General features: G+C 40.4%; 1 pseudogene across 1 annotated transcript; it reads left to right on the top strand.

Moving 5' to 3' along the window:
- Positions 1–4,325: 4,325 nt before the first annotated feature.
- Positions 4,326–7,576, top strand: LOC308552036 (cotranscriptional regulator ARB2A pseudogene; annotated as a pseudogene). The gene is made up of 3 exons: positions 4,326–5,655; positions 7,019–7,093; positions 7,520–7,576. The product of its transcript is annotated as a cotranscriptional regulator ARB2A pseudogene (transcript).
- The last annotated feature ends 8,607 nt before the right edge of the window (positions 7,577–16,183 follow it).

The raw sequence follows: 16,183 nt of genomic DNA, 5'->3' as shown, positions 1-16,183 counted from the left end.
CTAGGCCAGGGTTATGTTAAAATATTTGTTGATCTACCATTGGACATTGAATTTCTTGAGGGCAGGGGCCATGTTTTATTCGTTTCTGTGTCTCTAATGTATTTGCTAGAAGATAAAACATATTTTGCTTTCCACTCTCCTCCCTCCACCCCCAATCTAAAATTTACTGTTTCCAGTACAAGATTCCAAATGGAAGACAAGGCATATAGTGATTTTATTACTCTTAGGTAGCAAAAAATTTCTACAATAAAGATAAAAATGTTTTATATCCCATGTATGGCTTTCTTAATTAATTTAAAACTATATTGGTAATACAGTCACATAGTTCAAAATGATATAAAATGATATTCATTCAGCAGCTTCTTCCCATTGATGGAGACAAGCAGCTTGTCTCCATTAATTTTACATCTCTTTTGCCCTGTAAAGTTCATTCATTCATTCAACAAATATTTATTCAGGTCTTCAGTATGTGCTAGACACTGCTCTAAGTGCTAAGACGATAGCAGTGAATAAAACAGCACAATAATTGTGCCCTCATAGTGCTTACTTCTGGTGGGAGAGACAGTCAATAAACAGAATAAATAAGGTATATAACATATTAGAAGGAGATAAGTACCATGGAGAAAAATAAAGCAGTGGGTAGGGAGCATAGGGAGGGAGGCAGGGTTTGCAGTTTTAAAAGGATGGTCAGCAAAGATCCTGAGTAAAGACTTGAAGGAGTCACAGGGACAAACCATGCAGAGATACCTGGGGGGAAGCACTAGGCAAAGGCCCTGAGGTGGGAGTGTGCGGGGTGTTGAAGGAACGGCAAGGTGGTTGCCTCAGAATGAGCGAGGGGAAGAGTCGGAGGTGAGGTCAGGAAGGTAAAGGGAGCCCAGCTTCAGAATGTGTTGAGTTTTATGTAATTGAAAATACCTTTAAGAATGTTAAGAAATAGAAACTATTTGTCTAAAGATGGGTTTAAGGTTAAAAACTCTAATTTTTACATTTTTATGAAATATTTCACTATATATGTTCATACATTCAGACAAGTAAAATATTGTGTTGGGTGAGTTACTTGTAATGCATTATTTTTGGTCTAAGAAGATTTTTTAAATACACCAAAAAAACCCATTTATATCAACATTTATCCTGTAAGCTAATTATATATAGTGTTTCAGGAGTGACATGGTTTGATTTGTACTGTATTTAAATCTTTGAGAGAGTAAATTAGTATTGATAATTTTCTCTAAGATATGATATACAATTAAATCACCAAACCAGAATCAGTAGCGCATAATTTAATGTTATTTAATACATGAGAAAGTTCATTTTGTTCTTGTAAAATGTAATTCAAGAATGCTAATTTTAAATCAAGGTTTAACTGTTCTCTTTTCCTTCCCATAGCACTGCTCAGATTCTTGAGGGGTATCCTGTCCTTTAGTACACAAGGTTTGTCCTTTTTGAATATAGATGTTAAAGCATCCTGGTTGGTTTGAGGACAGTTCTTAAAATAGTGAGAAATTTAATAACATATTAAATTGACATTTCTTCTTTTAGATTTGGAGAATTATTCAAAGCCAAATTGGGATTACTTGGAGAAAGGAAGGGTGATGATGATTTAATTGCATTTCTCTTACGCATGAGTTTATAATTTAATCTTTTTTTCTGATTAACATTTGAACTACTAATTAGCATCTTCTCAATGAACTTGATAAATATACTTATTTTCATTAGCTCATGGAAAAGACAGAAGCTGATTTTACCATGACATTTCAGCAGCTCATTTCAGCAGCTCAGTGAGGTTACTCAAAGCCAGTTACAGGAGCTCAATATTCCTTAGGTATTAATTTGTGACATTTGGCTTTTTTCTTAATTCTTTTTTTTTTTTAACAGGTCTATTGAGGTATAATTTATATACCATAAGATTTCACTCACCTTAAGTATACAATTCAGTGATTTTTAAAATAATTTACATATCTGTGCTGTTATCACAATTCAATTTTGGAACAATTCCATCACACTTTTGGTCTTTTGTGCTCTTTTGCAGTCAGTTTCTGTTTCTATTCCCAGCACCAAGCACCTATTAATTTACTCTCTATCTCTCAAGGTTTTCAGTTTTAGACATTTCCTATAATGGAATTATACAATATGTGGTCTTTTGTGTCTGGCTTCTCTACTTAGCATGTTTTGAGGTTCATTCATGTTGTAATCTGTATCAGTAGTGCTTTTCTCTTAGTTTTCGAGCAGTACCCCCTTGTATGGACATACCACATTTTGCTGATCCATTAGGGTCATTTCCATTTTTTGACTATTGTGAATAAATACTGCTCTGAACATTAGTGTACCAGTTTTTGTGTGAACATGTTTTATTTCTCTTGTGTATATTCTAGGAGTGGAATTGCTGGGTGGTTTAGTAAGTCTGTTTAATTTTTTAAGAAACCACCAAACTGCCCTGCCGGGCGTGGCTCAGTGGTTAAGCATCGACCTAGGATCCAGGTGATCAGGGTTTGATTCCTGGTCAGGGCACATGCCCGGGTTGCGGGCTCGATCAATGACTCTCTCATCATTGATGTTTCTATGTCTCTCTCCCTCTGCTTTCCTCTCTGAAATCAATAAAGATATATTTAAAAAAAATAGAAAGAAAGAAACCACCAAACTTTTTCCAAAGTGGCTGCACTTAATTCACTTTTAAGAATATGTGTTGCCTTTTTATTTCAATTATAATACATTGACTATATTATTTATGGAATAATATGGGTATTGCCAGAAGATTTCTACTTATTATAGATTTTTAGAAACATAGATCTATTTTTAAGGTCTCAGTCTTATATACTGCAGTTATCGTTTTTGTCATTGTTGAGATTAAAACCTAGCCTCATTTTTTTCATTTCAATTTTTTCATTATCATTCATGACATTCTCTGTATAATGTTATTTTTTCACAATTAAAAAAATTCAGCTTCATTTATGCACTCATTCAATGAGTACTTATTGAGACCCCATTGTTATTGACAGTTTATTCTGGGACAAGCATTATAATAAATACTTTATGAAATAATAAAAATATTGTTAATAATAATATAACAACAGTAATAACTAACATTTGAGTGCTTATTATGCCCCAGGCACTATTCTAAGCATTTTATATGTAAAATCGGTGACATAACATGAGGTGGGTACCATTGTGATCTCTGTTTTACTGATAAAGAAACTGAGGCAACAAGTGCCAGGTCACACAGCTCGTAAAAGTCTGGCTGGATGCAAACACAGGCAGCTTTGCCCAGAGTTCAGGCTCCTAATGCCTGAGTCTGTGCATCTCTCTCGTGTAAGGAAAGGATGGGCTTCTTCTCTCAGTCCCTTGATCCAGTCAGTCGCCAAGGGAAAGGCAGCTTGGGATAAGTCATAAAGCTTGGAGCTGAGATCCTGTGGAGTTGTGGATGTTTAGTGGTCATGTTCATCGCGGGCACTTAGGAGGCCGTGGCTGCAGTGACTGAAGAGACAGGCCCTGGTGGCAGAGTGGGTGCTTCAGATCGAGCGTTCCCTTTGGACAGGCCGCGTGAGCTTGTACAAGTTGCTCAGTTTCTCTGGCCCTCGCTTGTTTCCCCTGTAAGGCAGGATTAATAATCACACCTACCTCAGAGGTGCTCAACTGTTCCCTGTGAGTAGAGATTTCAGACTCTGTTTTTCCAGCGCGATCCCCCCATGGGGTTAAAGGAAGGGCTGCCATGACTGAAACTATTCTACCAAGAGGCTTCAGCCCTCACAACCTGTTTATAACTACTTTCAAACAAGAATAGCTGTCAGTGTAGGAAATGAGGGTTAAACTAGTGTTCTTTGAAAAAGGAGCATAGCAAGTGTTATTGTAAAGGTAGGTATGGATCATACTAATTATAAGAAATGACTGTTTTTTGCCCTGGCAGATGTTACTCAATGGTTAGAACATCACCCCACACCCTGAAGGGCTGCAGGCTTGATTCCCAGCCAGTCAGGTCTTGCATGGGAGGCGATCAATTGCTGTGTCTCTCTCAGATCCATGTTTCTCTCTCCCTCCCCGACTTTCTCTAAAAATCAGAGGAAAAAATATCCGCGGGTGAGATTCAACAACAAAAAAGAAAAAGAAAAAGAAAAAGAAAAAGAAAAATTGTTTTTCTCATGGGCATGGGTAGCCTTAAATTACATTTCCAGGAGTGATTTGAATTTAAAAAATGTCTACTTATTCAGTCGGAAATACCAAGAAATGTTAACCAATAAGAATCTTTGATGTAGGTGTGGACCCCAAAGTGCAACTCGAACTTGTTCGGGCGCGGATCCGGAGAGAGAAAGTCACTACCACCGCACGAGGGAGTTCGCTGGGCGAGCTGGAAGGCCAGGCCTCCTCCCGCCTCCCCCCGCAGCCCTGTAGCTGGGGCAGAGCTCAGACTGTCTTCTGAAGATTGATGTCTATTTCCTTGAGCTCTTTAATTTTGTGCCCAATTTGGATAAGCATGGCACAAATCCAGCAGGGAGGTCCAGATGAAAAAGAAAAGACTACAGCACTGAAAGATTTATTATCTAGGATAGATTTGGATAAATTAATGAAAAAAGATGAACCACCTCTTGATTTTCCTGATACCCTGGAAGGATTTGAATATGCTTTTAATGAAAAGGGACAGTTAAGACACATAAAAACGGGGGAACCGTTTGTTTTTAACTACCGAGAAGACTTGCACAGATGGAACCAGAAAAGATATGAAGCTCTAGGAGAGATCATCACGAAGTATGTATATGAGCTCCTGGAAAAGGACTGTAATTTGAAAAAAATCTCTACTCCAGTAGATGCCACTGAGAGTGAACCAAAGAGTTTGATCTTTATGAGTGAGGATGCTTTGACAAATCCACAGAAACTGATGGTTTTAATTCATGGTAGTGGTGTTGTCAGGGCAGGTCAGTGGGCTAGAAGGCTCATTATAAATGAAGATCTGGACAGTGGCACACAGATACCATTTATTAAGAGAGCTATGGGTGAAGGATACGGAGTAATGGTTCTGAATCCCAATGAAAACTATATTGAAGTAGAAAAGCCGAAGGTACATGTACAGTCATCTTCTGATAGTACAGATGAACCAGCAGAAAAACGGGAAAGAAAAGATAAAGTCTCTAAAGAAACAAAGAAGCGACATGATTTCCATGAGAAGCATCGTAACCCTCAAAGAGAAAAAGAAATGATGCAGTTGCGTATCAGAGAAAATGGTTCTCCTGAAGGACATGCAGTCTGCGTGTGGGGTCATTTCACAGCTCAGTCTGCAGCTGAGAATGTATCTTTGCTGCTCACAGCTGTGGAGGACTTGCGTTTGCTGAACTGATGATTCACGGAGCAGCAGATGTAAAAAGTAAGGTGACTGCTGTGGCGCTGACAGGCTCTGTTCACAGTGTGTGGCATCAGGACGCTGGCAAAACGATTGGAGAATGGAGAGAACCGCTGAAACTGGGTCCCTAGCTCAGAACCATTAGACACAGCTGTGGAGTCCATGCTGCCCGACCGTCCCCGAGTCTCCGCAGCCACCGACCGCCACCAGCTCCCTTCCTGGAGGAGCTTCCCGCCCATTTTCAAAGTCTTTGCCGAAGGCTCGGAGCCCAGACCAGCTCCCTGAAGCCGGGCGGACGCGGCGCTTGCACCGGATCAAGCACGAGGAGCGGGGAGGGGAGGGGAGGGGAGGGGAGGGGAGGGGAGGGGAGGGGAGGGGAGGGGAGGGGAGGGGAGGGGAGGGGAGGGGAGGGGAGGGGAGGGGAGGGGAGGGGAGGGGAGGGGAGGGGAGGGCGCGGAGGGGCGCGCGGGACCGCACTGGAGCCCGCGCCCGCCCGGCTGCCCGCGGGCAGCAGCCCCAGCCCCTCATTAGAGTGTTTTCTTCCCGGAGCACCGGCTCGCGGCGCCTACATCTAAATAGCGTTTTGCGTTATTTCTAGATGAGGGCAACTGTCAGAGCCATAGGGGTTCACAGCCCTGCTTCCCGCGGGCGGGCCGTCAGCGCGCACATTCAGGCTGACAGCGCCCGGCCCCGCGCCGCCCCCGCCTCTAACTGCCCCACCCGGCGCGCGGGGCTGCGGGCTGCGGGGCTGCGGGCTGCGGGGCTGCGGGCTGCGGGGCTGCGGGCTGCGGGGCTGCGGGCTGCGGGGCTGCGGGCTGCGGGGCGGGGGCGTCTGCGCTCCTCCCGCCCGCTGCTGCGCAGCTGCTGCGCCCCGCCCCGGCCCCGGCCCCCCTTAATCGCGGCCATTTTTCCCCTCTCCGAGCAGGAGCAAACTTTCATTCTAGACTTCACACTCCCCTTTCAGTAGGTTTTCACTGAGGGCGTCCTCTGCCTCTTTTTTAAAGGAAGTTCCCCCCTCGCACCCAGAAAAGCCAAAGTTAAATTCCGAACATGAGTGCCGTGATGTCCCAGGTCGTTTGGGGAGCGCAAATTGTTCTCTCCCTAACGATCTAGTTTCATTTCCAGACCAGAAGAAAAACTTTGCATACAAATTCCATGAAGTACTGAATGCACATTCCCGCTGAAAATCCCGCTAGTTGCATATGACTTTTTTTTTTTTTTTAACAAAAGTCTCTAATTTCACAAGAGGTTATTGAAACCAAAACATAATGACGAACAAATATTTTAAGTATGTGTGTGAAGGCCCCTTTTTCAATGGAACTTCCAACTTTACCATTAGAGTTTACTTTTTAAATATATAATGTATATTGAGTGGCACTGTAATTTAGGTAGCATACTTAAGTTCTGTTTTTTAAATCTTAATGTGGGTAAAGCTTGCTTTTTGTTGTTGATCCTAACTAGAATGATCTATTCTGATCTGTCATGGAGTTAGGCCCTTTTAGGGATAGGATTTTTTATTGTCATCAGGAAAATGAACCTGTGTACTCTTGAGTCTGTCCTTCTGAAAGGCTAAGTGGGGCTAAAATGATTCTTCTGGTTTTCTGCTCCAACGGAAAGGGAAAGACCTGATGTGAAAGATTTTCTCCTCTCAATCCAATGATAACAATTTTTACCAGCCCACTTCCTCTGTAGGGTTTTGCCCTACAGTTTCAACTATTAAGTATTTTAATCCAGCTAAGATCTGGCCAACACTGTGAAATATAAAAGGTAAAATAAATTAAGATTTTGCTGACTTGCATTCAAATATTAAATCTTTTAAGTTCTTCAAGTACTCAAAAATGATAATGTTATTACCTAGTGAGGTTCTATTTCTAACAGACGAGGATCTGAATTTAATATTCATTCTTTTTTGAAGTGTATGCAACAATATGCCTGCCTTATATAAGGACATGATAAAATGTACCCAAAATGACTTGAACTGTCTGATTCCTCAGAAAAAATAACTTATAATAACCACCTCATGGATAAAACATTTTTATATTATGAACCAATTTCAGCAAGTTTTAAGACTGATAATATATTTGTTTGGTATACAAGTATATTGATTAGCTCTGATAGTTTTAATAATGGCAAGTTAAAGTGATCTTTTTTCAATGACCATATATACATATACTTTCCGTGTTATTTTAGCAGAAACAACATAGGAGGAAAAATCAAAACATCATATTATCCAGCTTCTGGATACCTTAAAATTTGTAACCCCAACAACGTCAGCCCATTGGTCTGCAGCTTTTCTACTTTAGAAGTAAAGGTGAACTGTATAACATAGTGGCGCCTTCCACTGAGAGGAGTTGAGAATTGATGTAGATTGAATATGTTTTTCAAAGTGTTATAAATTGTGTGGTGTTTTCAGAACATGAAAGGGTTCACGGGAAACTAATTCTGTGGCATTTTTTAAAATCAGCACTTGTGTAATGCTAAATCGGTGAAGCTTCTGCAGCTGAGTCAGAGCAAAGTAAATATGCTCAGCTTACAAACCAAATCACTCCTATTCCTTCTCTTAGATTTTCTCACCTCTCTTTTTAAAACCCTTTACTTTTAACTAGAGTAAATCACTGTTAAATTGCCTTTAATAGTTTAAAACTACTGGGTTGTTAGGCCTTATTTAACTATCTATAGAGCTATTTACAAACTTAAGTTGTGTAAATGTAATTTGTACTTGTGGCTGAGCTGTAGCCACCCGGAGAGAGCGAGGCAAACCACCCCAGACGTCCAGCTGATAACTGATAAGATTCCTCGTACTGTAGGACTTTTAACCTGGTGATTATGGGTCTGTTGGTATAAATGTAATAATATCCTTCACCTCAATTCTCCTGGAGTAACAGTGATCAGTTGGTAGTAGCCCTCCTGCTTCGAGGCGACAAGTGTTAATATTTTTGCTCTGATCTTCTCCCCATTCCGGTTTCTTTAAACAGGTTTTTTTTTAAGGAGGGTGGAGGTTTAAACTTAGGATGTGGGTTTTCTTTTTAATTATATACTCGGTTCTTAGAGCAAGTAGAATGGGGAGCAAAGACTTGTTGATAAATCTGAGATTCAAAACCACCCTGTTAAAACTTAAAAGCCAGATACTGCAATACTTTGGAGCTTTCTAAAGGTACCTAACCAGGCAGCCATTAAAAGTGTCTATGATATTTGAAGGGGGGGAGAGAATCTACTTGTAATAATTGTTCTTTTCTCCAGTTTCTGCCTTGTGCTTCAACCTGGATTACATTATTGTGTGTACCAAAAGTAAAGCACAGGGGTTTCCTATATAGTATATATTTCTGTTTGCCATTCTCAAATAAAAACAATTTTCCCAAAAAAAAAAAAAAAAAAAAAAAAGAATCTTTGATGTAATTGAAAAAAGTGTTCATGATGAATCTATCAGAATTAATAATTACTGATAATCACTAATTATCATTTAATGTATAGAAAACTGAGACAAAGTAATATTAAAGCGACTTGTTCAAGTTTTGACAGATCTCAATAGTTAAATTACTAAGAGTTGGGATAATTTAATTGTGAAGAGTTTATTACACTTTTAATCATTTCAATAGTTAATTTCCATGTCTTTTGATATGAGACCTTTTCAAGCCCCTAACACAAAAGAATTGCTTATTCTTTGGTGTTCTCTTATCCTTTATATATATATATTTTTATAATACATATATATTTTATAAATATGTATATTTCTAAAATGGCATTGAATATTTTGTTTATATACTTTCCTTAAATGCAGGGATCATGTCTTATTAATTTTTGTATCCTCCCCACCTAATAAAGTTCCTAGCAATAGTTGACATTGCAAAAATATTTGTTAAGTAAATTAATAGATGACTAAATAAAATGCAGTTGCAAATTAAGCTTTTAAAAATAAATTACATTAAGGGAGTTCCCTATTTAAAGGAAGACTTTTGGTAATGCAAGTAGTCACATGTATGCAATCTCTTTGATAGAACTTTGTATATTTTTATTTCTCTTAAATCATGCCATTACATGTTTGTCTATGAATTAGATTTTAGAGTTAAATATTATATAAAGAAAAGGGAAATATTATTCCTTTTTAGTACTACTTCTACTTGAGATAATATACTTTAAAAAACCTGGATATTATAAGTTATTAAAGGATATAATTAAAAGGAACGTGGAGTTAAAATGAACTGAACAAATACAAATAGAGTAAGCAGTCTATTGCTGTATTTTCACTTAGCAATTCTGGGCACTGAAGGTGACTTCAGAGCATGAACTCTTCCCTGCCTGGGTGTCCCAGTACCTTTTGAGACTGAAGAGGTGAGGCAATCTAATGCTCTGCAAAAAGCGTATGGTATATTACTTTAGCGCAGTGAATCCATCAGACCCCTCCCTTTTCCTTTTCCCCTTTCCTCTTCCTCCCGGGCACCTCGCACCGGCTGAGGCGGCTGCAGTTCGCCTCCCGCATCAGCTCTTCAACCGCACGGTTCCCCGGGTTCTCCAAGCCCTGGAAGTGGCGGAGAGATCCTCAGGCTTCCATCCGATGTTTACCGACTGGCACATCTTACACAATTGTGAGAAGTTATTTTGTTTCATAACTGAAAGTGAATTAGAAGCAACAAACAGGAAGGAGTAAAGGAGTCGTGGGTGGAGGCAGCTGAAGGGAAGACAGGAGACCGCAGGACACGCGGGAGCAAAGAGCCCCGCAGTTCCATGGCCACCGAGGGCTGTTTGTAAAGATGGTCCCGAGTAATCAAGGAAAAGTGAAAATAGTTTCAGAAAACTATGTGTAAGATAAGGAAAGGTTTCAGTCAATTTAGACTATTTTTACACAAATATATTTTAACTTGTAAAAATAAAAGCTTTGGTATTATCTAAAATAACTAAACAAGGTAGTATTTTACATACTTAATCAACTCATATTTTCTATATTCCTTTCAGACACTGATTCAAGGTGATTTTTAATTTTTTTCAATATTTGTCTTGTGAAATAATTTCCACCCTTTTGAAAAAAAGATAATTTGGGGAGACAGTAGATAATTTTGTCTTTTGTTTTATTCATTTTTTAGTAACATGAATGATTCAGATTCTGAAAGAAGGAGAAGAACGATGACTAAGTAATCAGTTTGATTTTTTTAAACTAAATAATCACAGAAAATCAATAGTTTTTAAACCAGAAGTAACTACCTGAGGGAACTAAGCTTTATTTTTTTTAAACAAGAAGGATTCTAGATGAATAATTTTAGCTGAGTTGGACTATCATATCTGAGCTTTCTAGTTTCAGTGGGTGGTTTTTAACTCAGTCTGACAGCTTTGTTTTCAGCCAGGTTGCATATTGGTGTTAAAGTGATTCAGCCTCAATAGATGGTGGGGAGACAGACAGGAAGGCGGTTTGGGTTATGGCGGTGAGACCAGATTTTCTCCTTACCTGGTTCTTTGTCTCCTGGAGTCAAAGAATGAAATTCACGGACAACAGAAGAGTAAGGGAAAGACTACAAAGGGTTAGTGTAAAGAAAGCACAGCTCTGGGGTGCGAGAGGGGTCCTGAAAAGGGTCGCCTCTGCAGCTCACTAGCCTAGCGGTTTATATTTCCTAGATTTGTTCCTCATGGGCTCCTTCTAAGAATTCTACCTTAGTGACAGCCACCCTCTTTGTTTTTAGTTTCCCACTTCAGGGGGTCGGGTGTAGGGCACACTTCTTTTTCTCGTATCCTGTTTGCCCAGGACATTTCACCTTTGCATGGTTCCTTTTTCATCGGGGTCCCCAACCCTAAACTCCTGGCCATTTCTAACTCCTCGGTAGGAAGAACATGAGTTTTAGAATCTGGCAGATGAATCACATCTTGCCACTTTTTAGCTGTATAATCTGAAAGATATTTAACTCTCCAAGTTTTAAGGCCCTTAGCTATTGTAAAATGTGGATATTTTGCAGGGATGTTGTAATGATGAGCAATAATATATGTAAAGGATCTTGTTACAGTGCCTGGGCTAAAATAAACATTCAAGTAATGATAGCTCTAAGAATAAATCATCTTTATATATTGATTTCAGTTTGCTATCTGACACGTGGCTTGGAGAAAGGAAAAATAGAAGTTCTTTTTGCAATGTGAATTCTAAGTCCTTAAGTACTCTGGCCTTACTTAGGGGTTGTATAGAGAGCTACTGGTGTCACCAGGGTGCCTGATTCATGCAGATGAAATAGGGATGACACTAATAGGTTAGGTTACTCTAGGTAGCTCCAGCATTACACGATTCAGCTTATATTGCTAGGGAGATATTTTCAAAAGCCCTAAAATATCTGCATCTGCAATAAAATGACGTTGGTTGTAATTCTAAAAACTTAGTGTAATTTTGCTTTCCTTCATGCCTACTAGTGAATTTGTGGCACATGCTCGGAAGAATCTATGTTTGGTCAGCTGATTAGGACACAGCTCTTTAAAGCTCAAGGCAGCTGCAGTGAAGTCCTGGGCTTGAGCCTCACTATAGAGCACAGCCCCAGGCCTACTCCAGTGACCGCCCCCACCTTGGAAATGGCAGCCACTGACCATGAGGGACCCAGTTGGCCCAAACCGGGGCTGGCTCAACACAGACTTACTGCTTTTGGAAAATAACAAAGTGATTGTTGGACTGATTGCAAGTCAGACACCTTTCCTTTGTGTTCTGAGGACTCAGTGGAAATTAGACAAGGTCACTTGGTGATCCAGGTGAAAGGGCTCAGTTAAGGCAGCGATTTGCAACATGTGTGCTACTGCACAAGAATTTTTAAGGGGCTGGGGCGGCAGAGGGGCGCCCCGGCCGGCTGGGTGGGGGCTTGGTGTGTCCCCTGAGATGATGGTGTGGGCCTAAGGGGACTGTGGGGGTGTGGGGCTGGGGCCGTGGGGCGTTGGGGGTGCACAGCGAGGGGAAGAGCGGCCGCTGCAGATCGCAGTGCTGAGGGACGCGCAGTGTGGCCAGAACCGCGCTGCTGCGGGCGGTCGCCAAGGACGCGGCCCCTGGAGTTGTGTCCCCACCCTGTCCGAGAGCTACACCGCAAGCTCTGCCATGGACAAGGCTACCATGAGCTCAGCATGTGGAGCACTTCAGGCTCCTCCCGCTGTGATCGAGTCCGGTCCTGGCCTGTCCTGATGCAGACGCTCAGCTGGCAGGGCGGCCAAACCAGGGGACAGGGGAGGAAGGAGAGACACGGGGACCCAGCCAGGAGCTGCGGCCTCGGAGAGGGCGGGGGAGGGGCAGAGGGCAGGGGGGCGGGGAAGGGCACAGTTCCCCTGCTGCACCCTGGCGTCCTCACCTCCTGACTGGCTGGGACACGAGGGCAGGCTGAGTGAGCAGTTCTTCTGGGCAAGGGACCCGGAGGCGGGGTGCCACCGTGCCCCGCATCTCCCTCCTCCTCTCCACAGGAAGCCGAGGGAGCTGCAGGCAGGCATCTGGGCCAGGAGCTGGGGGGGGGGGGAGGGGAGCTGGCATCAAGCAGGGGGCTTCCCTCCTCACCCCCAGGCCCCAGGCCCTGGTCCTGGCTTTCAGCCCTAAGGAAAGTGTCCGTCCCACACCTTCCCTTTCCCTCTTCTGCCTCTACAGCATCCTCACCCACCCCGCCTCCAGGCCACTGCCCTAAAGGAGCAGCAAGTTGAGAGGCCCCCCCCTCCATACGGTCACCAGCCCCAGCTCCTCTCTCTCCTCCCCCAGCAGTCCCCAAGTAAAGCCCATGCCCAGGGGGAAAAAGTAAAAGATGCACTACCTGACTAGTCAGGGGCACTGACTTCTTTTTCCTTAGAGTTTCAAATTAAAAAATGCAACAGCCAACACAACAGTAGCCAACACAACAGTAGCCATCTGGTGTGAATGACCCAAAATTATACCTTTTTCTTTTTCTTTTTTATCAGATTGGCAAAAATATAAAGTATTATTTGGTGTGCCACAGAATTTTAATTAGTTTATGTGTGCCATGAGATGAACAAGTCTGAAAATCACCGAGTTGAGGTGATAGTGTAAATTTAAATAATGGCTTCAAGTTAATCTTGCAGACTTAACCTTTTCTAGATAGTAGAATAAAAGAAATTTTCTACTTTAACCCTCCTCTGGGGCATCAGAGAGAGAGAGAGGGAAAGAGAGAGAGGGAAGAGAAAAAGTTGAATATATTTGCAATAATTTTCCTTTAAATTATTTTAATAACTACTTAATAATGAGTCAGATTTCTATTTTAACATATATAGTTTATTTAATTGAATAAACGATAAATCTAACTACCAGTTTCATTGCCAGTCCATCAGAGATTGGTTGAGCTTAATAATTGGAAATGTTCAGCTTTTTATGGCCGTTGGGTCTGCTGAATTTCTGATTCATTGATATTTTCCAATGGCATGTTTTATTTGAGATTATGATGTACTCATAAAACATGATCTTAAGTCTCTTTTCCCAGTACTAAATTTACTTATTCAGCAAACATATATTAAGCCCCTATTATGTGCTAGTTTTTGCACAGTCACATTGTTTAAAGCTGAAACTACAAAGATGAATTAGATACTTGCCCTTAAGTAGCCTATATTTTAGTTTATCAATGATCATCAAATTATGTGGAACTGTGGTTGGATGTTTGTTTTGAACATAATTCTCCTTACCCGGCTGCTTAAATGTTGTTTTTTAATTTTTTTTTTTAATCCTCACCAGAGGATTTTTTTCCACTGCTTTTCCAGAGAGAGTGAGAGAGAGAAACACCAGTGTGAGAGAGACACATGGATTGGCTGCTTCCCACACATGCCCCCAGCCTGGCTGGGGACCGAGCCCGCAACCAAGGTACGTGCCCTTGGCCAGAATCAAACCCAGGACCCTCCAGTCTGCGGGCCAATGCTCTGACCCCTGAGCAAAACTGGCTAGGGCAACAGATACAGAATTTTATGATTTTTAACTACTTTGTATATTTATAATATGATCCAAAGTACTTCTGCTTGTAGCTGCAATTCCCAGTGTATTTTAATGGTATTTTGTTGGCAGATTTCTAGAAAATGTTTGTCAAGTTTGCCTAAGTTGAGTGCTTCCACAATCTTTATTGCATGTAGTTTTCTTTTTGTTTAAAGATATTATATATATATTGTGTACAGGGGTTTTTATTTAAAGTAGTTCTGTATAAATTCTTTAAAATTTAAAAAAGGCAAACTTGTAAAAAGAATAAAAAGATTCCTGTATTCCCAAAGACAATTCCTACTTACTTTTTGATGCATTTACTTCTAGTCTCTCTTTTTCTGTGTGTATTGATTAGGAGAAAGTACAGTAGTAATCATACAGGGTTATAATTTTGGATCTTTTTTTCACCAAAAATAAATTAAGCAGTTTTTCTTTTTTTATAATGTAACATTTTAAATAGCTGCATAATAATACTTCTTTGAAGGTATATATAATGTTTTACTTAACCATTCCCCTATTATTAAGTATTTAAGTTATTTCTAGTTTTCCTTAATAATATGAATAATATTTTTAATGTTTAAGTTTGCCCCCATAGACTATATTTTTAGAGAATTAGAATTACTGAGTCACAGGGCACTTTTATTTTAATTACCTCTCATATCTTGTCATATCTTTATAAACAAGTTGAAATGCAGTTTGTTTGTTTCCTGCATTCAAGTAACTCAGAAAACTGCTGTTGAAAACCACAAAATAGTAATTTCTAGAATTTCCCTTATGCCACCCAGTTGATAAATTATTTTGAAAAAAATCTCATCTCAAATAAAGACATAGTTTCTGGAATTTTTCTAAATGTGCCATTGTTATGATACTTTTTAGTATTTAAAAATGCATGGTTACTATCAAACATAGAACTTTGCCTGCAGGTAACCTTTCCTTGTGTTCTTGGCAGCATCAGCACTAAGCAGTGCTCCTGAGCCAGACCTTAGTTCTGTGATTGTGGATGTTAAAAGCAGCAACTTTTCCCCTCTCCACTTAGAATAAAGGGCCTAATTCAGATGAATTCACTGCTTTCTCTGTTCTTTATAAAATGCTTAGTGAACTGAACATAGTGAAAAAGACAACTTGATGAAACACTGAAGAGAAAAAAATCGCTCAAAAAGTTTTTTCTGTACCATAAGGTAATAAATACTGTACATTGTTTATAAATAATCAAAATTGACTAATGTTGATCATTTCTTCTCTTTAGAGCCTTCCAGCAAAGTTCTTGAATATTATCTAATTTCAGCTGTAATTTTGTATGGCTTGTGTTGACCTAGTAATTTGTGGTTCCCCTCTTGTTTAAGCTGTTAATCCTAGGTACGTGCTGAAGAACTGGGTGGCAGAATCTGCAGTGCGAAAAGCGGAAAGGAATGGTTTTTCAGAGGTAAGGTGGTTGACTTCTGCATTTATTTTTATTAACTTTAAATACGTCACATTTTAAACACACTGACTTTGTTTGCAGACATGATACTCTAGACCATTGCCAGCACTAGCTTTCCAGAATTTTCAATGCCTGGTCTCTCTTTTTTTGTGTATCAGTAAATTACTTTCTCATATTTTCTGATTTATCCTTTAATAAAATTTTAAAATATTCCTTTATATTATATAGGTACATTATTTGAACACCAGAGGGTTTTATTCTGCTGCTGTTGTTTATGTTTGGGAAATCTGGACTCAATCTCTGAAATCCATGGAGGCCTGATGGCAGCAGCAACCTGGCTCCACTTAAATTGGTCTTGAGAGCAGTGAGGATGGGTGAACTGGGTCTATGCACATGAGCACGGATGAAGCTCGCATATAACATTAAGCAAAACAAGCAGTGCCGAAGGAAGACACACAGTGTATTAACACTTAGTTATACCCAAAACCATGCAGAATCATGTTATATGCTACTTAGGGATAGGCACGGATAT

This window comes from Miniopterus schreibersii, assembly GCF_964146895.1.
Source record: "Miniopterus schreibersii genome assembly, contig: HAP1_SCAFFOLD_94, whole genome shotgun sequence".
NCBI classification, from domain to species: Eukaryota; Metazoa; Chordata; class Mammalia; order Chiroptera; family Miniopteridae; genus Miniopterus; species Miniopterus schreibersii.
This window is presented reverse-complemented; position numbering and strand designations above follow the sequence as displayed.